The sequence below is a fragment of the Dendrobium catenatum genome, unplaced genomic scaffold (assembly GCF_001605985.2).
Source record: "Dendrobium catenatum unplaced genomic scaffold, ASM160598v2 fragScaff_scaffold_1360, whole genome shotgun sequence".
NCBI classification, from domain to species: domain Eukaryota; kingdom Viridiplantae; phylum Streptophyta; class Magnoliopsida; order Asparagales; family Orchidaceae; genus Dendrobium; species Dendrobium catenatum.
In genome coordinates this window covers 181,589-191,902 of record NW_021319822.1, presented here as the reverse complement: position 1 = coordinate 191,902, position 10,314 = coordinate 181,589, and positions in this window count along the sequence as shown.

Here is a 10,314-nt window from a genome sequence, read left to right as displayed (position 1 = left end):
TCCATTTTGAATCTTTCTCATCTCTTCTATCTCTCTTATCTAGGCAATAACCCTCTGGCTAATAGTTTCTTTAGCTATACTAATATCATAAAATGCTAAGGTAGATGTATTTCCCTCATAAGCATATTCCTGCAAACCTAAGCCATAAACCCTCCACCTCTATCTTCTTCCAACAACATCTGACTATGTGTGATATTCAGAATTTTGGATCGATCCTGAAGATGATCCCTCACCAGTAGACTGATGACTTTCTTGAAGTCATAAAAAATTATCATACAAGAATAAATTCATAAAATATTTTTTTATTATTACTAAAAAATTATACTCATGTGGGTTTTTCTCACCTTCTCATCAACCCACTGATGAACAGCTTGATGTTGGTGAGTCCGTGTATGTAGCTCCTACGATGTTAGCTCCCACCCAAGAAACTTTTTCTACAAATAAAAAATATAGTTAAAATTATATATATATATATATATATAATCTTTTACTAATCATCGTCTATATTCAGTTTAAGGTATAGATCCACCAGTATGAAGAGAGCTTCCTAAACCCCAACAGTTAGATGCTCTAGCTTTCTTAATCTACTCTCTTGCCTAAGCTCTGCTCAAAATAGCCTATACTGTACTGTCAATCCATAATGGACATTGCCTAGATTTTGTAATGTCCTTGAACATGTCCCTAAAATGAGTTGATCCTCTCTTTTTAAAATTTGTTTTGATCCTCATTCCATGTTCAGGCAACCACCTAAAATCTTTTTTACAAAATATAGGCATAATAAATAATATTAATATAAATGAAATTAAAATTTTATGTAATGCCAAATAAATATATCTAAAATTCTCTAAATTGTATATCCCTAACTTTCTCTGTGATCTTTTTTCATGATATGTAGGGAGTATCATATTTGCTCTCTATGATGTCCCAAATCTTATGGGTAAGTTGCCTTGAGGGATTAAAGATGTGTTAAATTTTTTATCAATAACATATAATATATCAAATTATAATAACTTTACAAAATAAACTGAACTTGTATATCACCCTCATGCTCGATGTATACACACTTATCTACTGCTGTTGTAGGCTCCCCAATATCAACCTCTACTTGTGTTAATAATCCACCCTTATCTGGCTGCACATGAGGTGGGTAATAATAGGGGTGGTGGTATGGAGGGTAAGGGTAGGTTGATGAAGTTGTTTGAAATGTTGGTGAGAGATAATATAGATAGAATGCAGTTGAGTTTGTCTGATCTAGAGAGAAAAATTAAGGACTCGTAGACGTAGAAGAAGGGAAGTACCCAGGAAAGGGGTGGTACTCCAACCACAGTTGGTTCTGTATCCCTGACCCTGCTGAGTGGGCCGGGGGACTACTACTGACTCCTAGGTAGTGGTCATGGTATCACTGGTGGAAATGATTTTTGTCCCTGACCTTCATCACCATATCTAGACCTACTTGGTCTAGTGCTCAACTATTTCTTACGAGAAAAAATTGAAGTGAAGGATTTATGAGAAGGATCATCACCCGAAGCCATCTATAGTAAAAGAAGCAATTAATAGACCATTGTAACATATAAAAAAATTAAGCTGTAATAATTATGAAGATTTATATAAGTAAAAATAAAAAAAAATAGACTATTGAATATTTAGTTATAACAAACATGAAGAATTATATAACATATAATAATTTACATACAAATAGGATTTAATAAGTGATATTTACCAAGATTTATTTAATAACCTAATTTTCAAAAACTATAATACCATAAGTATATCATAATAATTTTTGCCACTTAAATTATAAGAATTATTCAAAATGAGAAATATTTTCATTACTCTCTAAGGTATCTTCAATTTCTTTTTTGTTCTCACTTAAAGAGCTTGTTGAATTATTTACATCCTCTAATTGCATTTCAATATTATGTGATATAATTGATATCTTATAAATTTTAATAGACCTATAATTTAACAAATCATCCTCTTGATATGTGATTGCAATAATATTTTGTTGGTCAATTATTTATCATGCTTTTATTTTTATGATAGCTAGTCAACCTTGTTTATCTCTACGAACACTAGGATATTTACTGAAATAAACTTCAATAGCTTAACTTGCTAATACAAATGAATTAAATTTCTCATACCGTTGACTATATTTTACTTCTTCTAAACCATACGCAGGATGAACTATTGTGCATCTATTAGGTATCGAATCATACCATTGACGGTTGAATAAAAATACAAGATTCTCATCTTCTCCTAGGTACTATAGCTTAAGAACCTCATTCAGAATACCAAAATAATCACACTCATATTCTTCATGAGCATTTCATCCAACACAAACTCCATAATTTTTAGTTTTTCTTCCTTCACTCCATGACTTATAATAAAATCTGAACACATTAATTATATATATTAGTAAGGTGTTTACTTTTTGTATTGGGGCCCAAGCCAAAGCTTGCAGATCTTTATCGAAAACCTTATTACCAAGTTTATGTACCTAAGAAAATTTTTAAATGTTAGGGCTTCTAGTATTAAATAAGATATAAATCAATGAAAATTTTGAAATTTAAGAGCTCATGTAAGATTTAAATTAAGCTGGAAATTTATTTGCAACAAGTTGCTTAATATCTATAGTATTTTTTAGACGCAAATTGCTTATAAAATACTTTGTGATAAATCATCCAAGTAAGACTTCAGAATTAAAAATTAATATGATTCCTTTTATACATTATGAAAAAACTTACTCTAACATGGGTTAGACTTCCTCACAGTTTAGTAGAATATATAAAGTCACTATTTTAATTTCAAAACCATTGAGAAATCTTTCAACACATCTGCCATTGGCTTTTCATGACTTCTAAAGATTAATAGCGCAAATTATAATTATTATTTAACATCAAATTCCATGTTATGACTAATATTTTTTCTTATACTCTTAACATGGGGTTCAAAATAGTTAGAGCAAAAGTTGGTGATTTCTTGAGACAAATATGCTTCACATATCGATCCTTCTAATTATGCTTTATTCTTAACATATTTTTTCAACTTATTCAAATTTATGCTAGATGATTAGAATTATCAATTACAACTAAAAATATTTAACAAATCATATTAAAAACACATTTAACCTCTCAACAAGATACATCCAATGATATTATATAGGTCCACAAACTATAGTTTCATAAGGTAGATGAACTGAAAGATGTTTCATAGAATCAAAGAATCAATAGGGGAATTTTTTTCTAAATTATATAGAATGATGAGCATGTTCTCCTTGCTCCTCTGTAAAGCATCTTCACTTAGTTTAGATGAATATAAATCTTTGAAAAAAATGTTAAGCATTGTCAATAGATTCGATATGTAATTTGGTAACTCACATACTATGATTGAGGGAGAACCTCCATAGTTATATGGTAATCATGACTTTTAATCCAAATAATCTCATAAATTTAAGGTCTAGATATTGACTTAAGTTTGATTCATAGCTATCAGACATTTTTTAACCTTAAAACTACTATCATATTGATCTTTTTTATTTGAACGTGAAAAATAAGGTGTTTTGTGCTTCATTATTTTGACGTCGCTGGTTGTTACTAATTCTAGTTTTCTTCACCGATAGTACACTTTAATATTCATTCTAGCTTTCACATTATCCTTACTCATACCTTTAACATCCATATTTGTATTAAAAATATTATTAAGAAAGTTTTTCTCAATATACATAACAGCCAAATTATGCCCTATCAAATTTGTTCTCTAATATAGTAATGTCCAAAAAATAGTTTTTTTTAATCCAATAATATTAAACACTCTTAACCTTTGAAAGGACACCGCTCCACTACAGAGTGTAGAGGGTACACAGTTGCTCCACCCTGAGGGATAAAAATGATCACAGGCCTCCACGCTCTTCGCAAGCAGGCCAATGGGATGGCAGATTAGATCCTAGATATGATCAACCATTGAGGATAGTGGCTATTGCCAGCACACCCTGATGAGTATTAATATACACGACCTAACTAGTGTTACAAGATTTCCCCACCCAATACATCAACTCGAGTGGGGTTTATTTGATGGTGGAGTTATGTTTCCCACGAGAATAAGCCCTCATAGTTAATTACATCTTCGGTCAAAGCCCGAGAATCCTCTCAATTAAAGATCCAATATTATTCTTCACAAAAAGAGATTGGAACATAAAGAAGGACTAGGAAGTTCATACTCAAAGAGAAAGAAGGGCTCAAGTGGCTTAGTCAACATGCATGGCTCACACTGATATTGAGAGGGACTAAGACACTAAGAAGAAAGCAGAGAAAATAAATTATGCACTCAAAATATATAGAGAAAAAAGATATAAGTGGTGTAATCCATGTGATGCAAATAGGCAAGATTTATAGTCCCTGAATAAGAGGGAACTTACCCACTGATTAGGCATACTACGAGCCATCCAATATAGTAGCCTTGAATCCTAAACCTAAGGTGGGTTTAGTGTTCTACACAACACTAATACCTATGTCCTAACTAATGCATCTGGGCATATAACCTGCCTAAAAGAAAAGCCATCTAACCACCTAAGCACTTAAAATCCATGTTATCCTATTTTTATGAAAGATGGGTAGGTAGATTAATTTTTTTTTAAAATAAGGCTGATGTTTAGAGAGTTTTCTAATTAATCTTGGACTTGTAAGGGGTGAATGCTCCTAGAGCTAATATAGTTAAATTTTAATTAAATTCATTTTTAATGCAATACATATTAGTTTATAGGTCTCAAATCAAGTATGCATGAGATTTTAAAAAAAAGCCTTATAAAAATAAATTTTTAGAAAAGACTGGGCTTCTCTAGGGTCCGACACCTCATCCTCATATGCCAGATTATTTGGACAATACCCGTAGGCATGGAAGTGTCTTATTAGGAGGGAGAGAGATGCAATAATATGTATATGACCCTGGATGATTCCAACTATTCCCTAGGTCGTTAAGTTTCCATGTTATTTAAATCTTAAAATATTAATTTTTGATTACGAGTAGAAAAATATTTTTAATTCTTAAAGAGCCTAGCATAAATCAGGCCAAACACATATAATAAAGAAACCTAGAAAAATCATGTAATTTTTAATATACAAAATAAATACATTAATATAAATCCAAAAAACACATTAAAGTACAGTCCAAAGTCCGCAACAAGTGTCGTATAAGTACAACCTAGGGTATGTAGAAAAGTAATGGTGGATAGGCCCCACCAATAATAACATGGATTCTAATCCCATTAAATGATATAAGTCTTAAAAGCCAGATATTTCATCTTCAAGTCTTCATCTTTAAGTGGATCGTCTCTCTTTGGATTGTCCCCTTCGAGCTCCATATAGTCCATCCTACAAAATGGTATCTAAATGAATAAGAAATTATCTATGAAGGGCCTTTCTTTTTCTCTTTGGGTAATGATTATTTAAAATGCCTCGCTTTTAAAAGAATTTTATAACTCAATATGAATTATAATAAATTACATTATAAAAAGGGAAAATCTAGGCCTGAACTGAACCTACAAGGTTATCCTAAAAAAACATCCCAAGCAATTTATATGGCACAATCCAAGTAGTTAATATCGTCCATGAAATGAAGCACACTTGGTCATACTTTTTTATTTTTTTTAAGCAGGGCTAAGCAGTCTCTGGAGCATCTACAGGAAACATTGTTAGTTTTAAAGCTTAATTATTTTATCTCCTATATTTTAGTACTACATGAACGTGACCACTTGCATAAGACTAGATTAATACCAAAAGCTCCTAGCCTATTGGCAGTCTAATGCACACAACATTACATAATTAAAGTATAGAAAGCATAATAATAAAATAAACATCATCATAATAAATTAACCAGAGCAATAAAAATAATTAGCACTCGTGCCACACACAAAGTATTATAACACAGAAAGAAGAAAAGCAAACACCGGCCCTAATCCTATTGCTAAAATTGGTGCCTTAGCACATCTATGTGTGTGTAATAGTCTTGTGTGATTTTGGATAGGTTCTATGTGAGGTAGTTAATTTATGTTGCCTCGAGTTCAAATTTATTGAAGGCTAAAAGGGGAAACTTTAATTAAAGTTGAAATATTAGTGAATTAAGATTCATTTTAATTTATTTAGTTTGTTGATCCATTTTAATGCTTAGGGTAGTTATCTTTAAAGCTTAAGTTGGCTTAAAAAAAATTAAAGGGCTTAGGGTCCTCCTATGTGCTAGGCTAAGGAAGGTCCAAAAGGTCATTATTGAAAATGAGCTAGATTTGAGGGTTCTAGCATTTTAATTAAATATTAGACATTAATGAGAGTAACTAAGCTTTAAGTTTGCTAGATTTGGAGTTTTCAAGGCAAAGTTATGAATTTTAGAAGCTTTAGGTAATTATCAAAATTATTTAATATAGGGTATTTTAGGGATTTTGATATAAATCAACTCCAAACCTCTTCGAATCAACCCTAAAAGTTATAAATGACCTAAGAAGATATTTCCAAGTGTTTGGAGAAAATTTGGAATTTTTAATAATTTTTAATTATTTAATTAGGGCAAAAGAAGATTTACTTAGGTTCAAATTGAAATCAAATTAAAGGGCCCTAATTATCTAAGGTTAAGGCTTAAATTTAAAAGAGTTCAAGGTATTATGTATAATTTTTTGATTTAAAATGGATTTATTATATTTTTTTGAAGTTATTAACTCCTAATTAATGACTTAAATTAGGGTTTATTAATTAAGGGGTTTAAAGAGACCTAAAAATTTCTAGAAAATTTTAAAAGATTTAGGATGTAACTAAGTTCAAATGTTTAAAGTTTTATGTTAATCTGGGATTTATCCTAGCTACTAGAAATTTTCTAAGTTTGTTAGATGGGTCCTTAATTATTATCCTTAGGGTATCACTATGTTAAATAGTTTTAAAACCAAAGTTTGAGACTAACCCCTGTAATAACATGTAAGGAATACATAAAAAAAGTAAGCACACCAATTCTAAAATATAAGAGGGCCTAGGAAAGGTGCTCGTGCATCCTACACATGCACGATAAAAGAAAAAGTAAGCATGCTTAACAAAGTGATTAGTGAATGATTGGAGCTCAAATACCCATTAATCTAAGTTTGTTAGATAGGTCCTTAATTATTATCCTTAGGGTATCACTATGTTAAATAGTTTAAAAACAAAGTTTGAGACTAACCCTTGTAATAACATGTAAGGAATACATAAAAAAAGTAAGCACACCAATTCTAAAATATAGGAGGGCCTAGGAAAGGTGCTCGTGCATCCTACACATGCACGATAAAAGAAAAAGTAAGCATGCTTAACGAAGTGATTAGTGAATGATTGGAGCTCAATAACCCATTAATCTCCCCCCCCCCGGAGAGATAGGTTAGATGATATACTAAATATGTGAAGTTGACCCCAAACAGTTCCACAGACCTTTAATGTCTAATGGATCTGATTTTCATAAGTTTCATTGAGCTCATATGACGACCTGTATTTATAGTGCCGAGGATTACATATAGTTGACACAAATTATATCTCAAAGTTTACTTTAAGTGCGTCTATTATATTAAGCTTGGGGCTTCTTAATAATATCAGTCTAAGAGTAATTAATGCAATAAAATATCTCTTGATCCAACTACTTAGGCTCGCACCCCTTGCACTCTCGGATCTACTGGACTCATGAGGTTTGAGACTCCATAATGGTCTAACACCATTTGATTCTACCTATTACGCGTGTTCATGACTTGACTATAGTACGTACGATTTTCACTGTTAATTTTTCGTGAACTACATTTCTGGATAATATAGAATGTACACTGGCATTTTTAAATTTATGCAATTTAAATTCTTTTTATATAGGTCTTTGCCAGTCAGGGTCTACTAAATAGCCTCAATCTTTATATAAATACTCATTAATTCAAGCGCAAATGCGCGAGATCCACTCTTCATACAAATTACTCGAATTATTGACCAGAGTCTATAAGATTCACTTAGTCGTTTCACTTAGATAACTGTATCTTTTTAAAGCCTATAATAAGACAGTAACTTAGGTGTCCTTTTGATTGGATTATCCTTTACTGTTTTTTTTTTCTCTTAAACGTTTCAAGACTAAAATTAGTATTTATAACTCTAATAACTTCAGAGATGTTTGTGCTTAATGCCTCTAGTAACTTTAATCGCACAAAGAATAAATTGTTCCTTCTCAATTCCTAATTAGAATACATTGATCACTTCTTTCTAAATCAGATTCACAGAGGCAATATTTCGTGAGGACAAGATAAGAGACTCTAAAACGTTCATAACATTTTATAACCACGTATTGCATAGTGTAGAGATTTTAATCAAGTGCTACTTGAAAATGTCATAATAAGTAGAGAATTACTAGTGGATATAGTCTACAAATTTAGAGATAATAGATATTACGTATTTATTTATACCACCGGTTAGATTGGTAAATTCATTATAAACCTATTATTTATAATATAATAACACATAGATTTTAAATAACTTTTATATATTAACTAATATATTTTTATATTTCAGTGGGTATCATTGATTTTGAAGTAATACATTATTTTTATTTTATAAAATTAATAAAACTGTGTTTTAGTTTTGCAATGTGGTGTTGCTTAAATTATTCATTATAGTACGACTAGGCAATTAATATCTATTATAATGCTATTGATTAGAGTAGAGCTAGTGGATTAGAAAAGAAGTGATTCCTATTATTAACTTGTCCTTTATGGAGTTAAGGTGTACTCAATGTCGCCCCGGACGCTTCAGATCAATAATGTTGATAGTACTTATAATGCAAAGTCTCACGAGAATGTGATAATGCTTAATTCTAGGGAGCTCCAATGGAAAATGCAAGTTAGTCCAGATTAGTGAACTTCAGATGAGTTCGTGATTGATCCGCAGCTACCAAGGCTAGGACTCATAGTCGTCATTTAATCAATTTTGTAAATAATTAAGACCAAGACGCCCATCGGTCACACCACCTTCTAAAAGATGAAGATGGACGGCCAAAAACAACTGATGTGGTAGTGATATCGAGCAACAATGATATCGTTGCTTGGAGAGCAAATGATTAGCTGGCCAGGTAGTCACGATGTCGGAGCTAATTGCCAATATTTATCCGAATGAAGGTAAGCAGACAATCAGCTTTAGAAGGTAAGCACATTAATTCGAGGTGATTGCTATTCATGCACATGTGAGCTTAGCCAAAATAAAGCTATATTTCTGGATCAGGCCTCCACATGCATTTCTAATCGTTGAATATGCCATGTTAATTCACTATAGAATTAAGTTTTGGTTGAGGTTTAAACTCTAATTTATTTATAAGATAAATTTGGATCTAATTATAATTGATCAATCTTAATATTGGTATGTTCAACATTGAGACGCCTGATATTTATTGATATTTTGATAAAATAATTAATTCTATTTATTGTTTATATTTTCCATTGATTTTTTCGTATTTAGACAGATTTATATCATAAGAGAGATTGAATACGGAGGGATATAATTATTTCTATAGTTGCAATTTTATTTAGTTAAGTGATAAATAGTTGACCTTTAGTATCATTTACATAAATTGTTGATATAATATATAGAATGACATTTTTATTAATAGTAGAAAATGATTGGAGGAGAATTAGTTAGTGTAAGGTGTAGGAGAGATTATCATCTTATAGGTTATGTCTTTAATTTTCGTATATATGTAGAGTATGTTTGGAGTAGATTACTCTTACATATTACTTATTATGATTATTTAATTTTTCATCTTTATTTATTTATGATTGATTAATATCTTTTTTATAGGTTATAAGATTTATATTATTAATGTTTTTTCATGATGCATGCTTTTCAAATTATTTTCTATTTAGTACTATCTTATTTATAAGAGTTTTTTAATGTTATGGTTTATAATTAATTATATTATAGAAATATAGATGTATAGATTTTATTATTATTATTTATTAATTGTGTTAGTAATCTTGTAAGATTATATTAAATATATTGACATAATGATTGTATATCTAAAACTTTTCTTGTTGATTATTATATTATATTAGTACATGCTATATATTTTATTATAATAGTGTCTATAGTAATTGAAATTTGATCTATGTGTAAAAATTTGTACTGATATAATAATATCAAGTAATGTTGACTTTATCTAATGTCTTGATATTTCTACATAGGATAAATAAATACTACTCTATTAAAATTTATGTTAATAGATATTATTTCTCAATTAATATTTGAATTCTACTACTGTGTATTAACCTGGTCTTATTATTATTGAAATCTC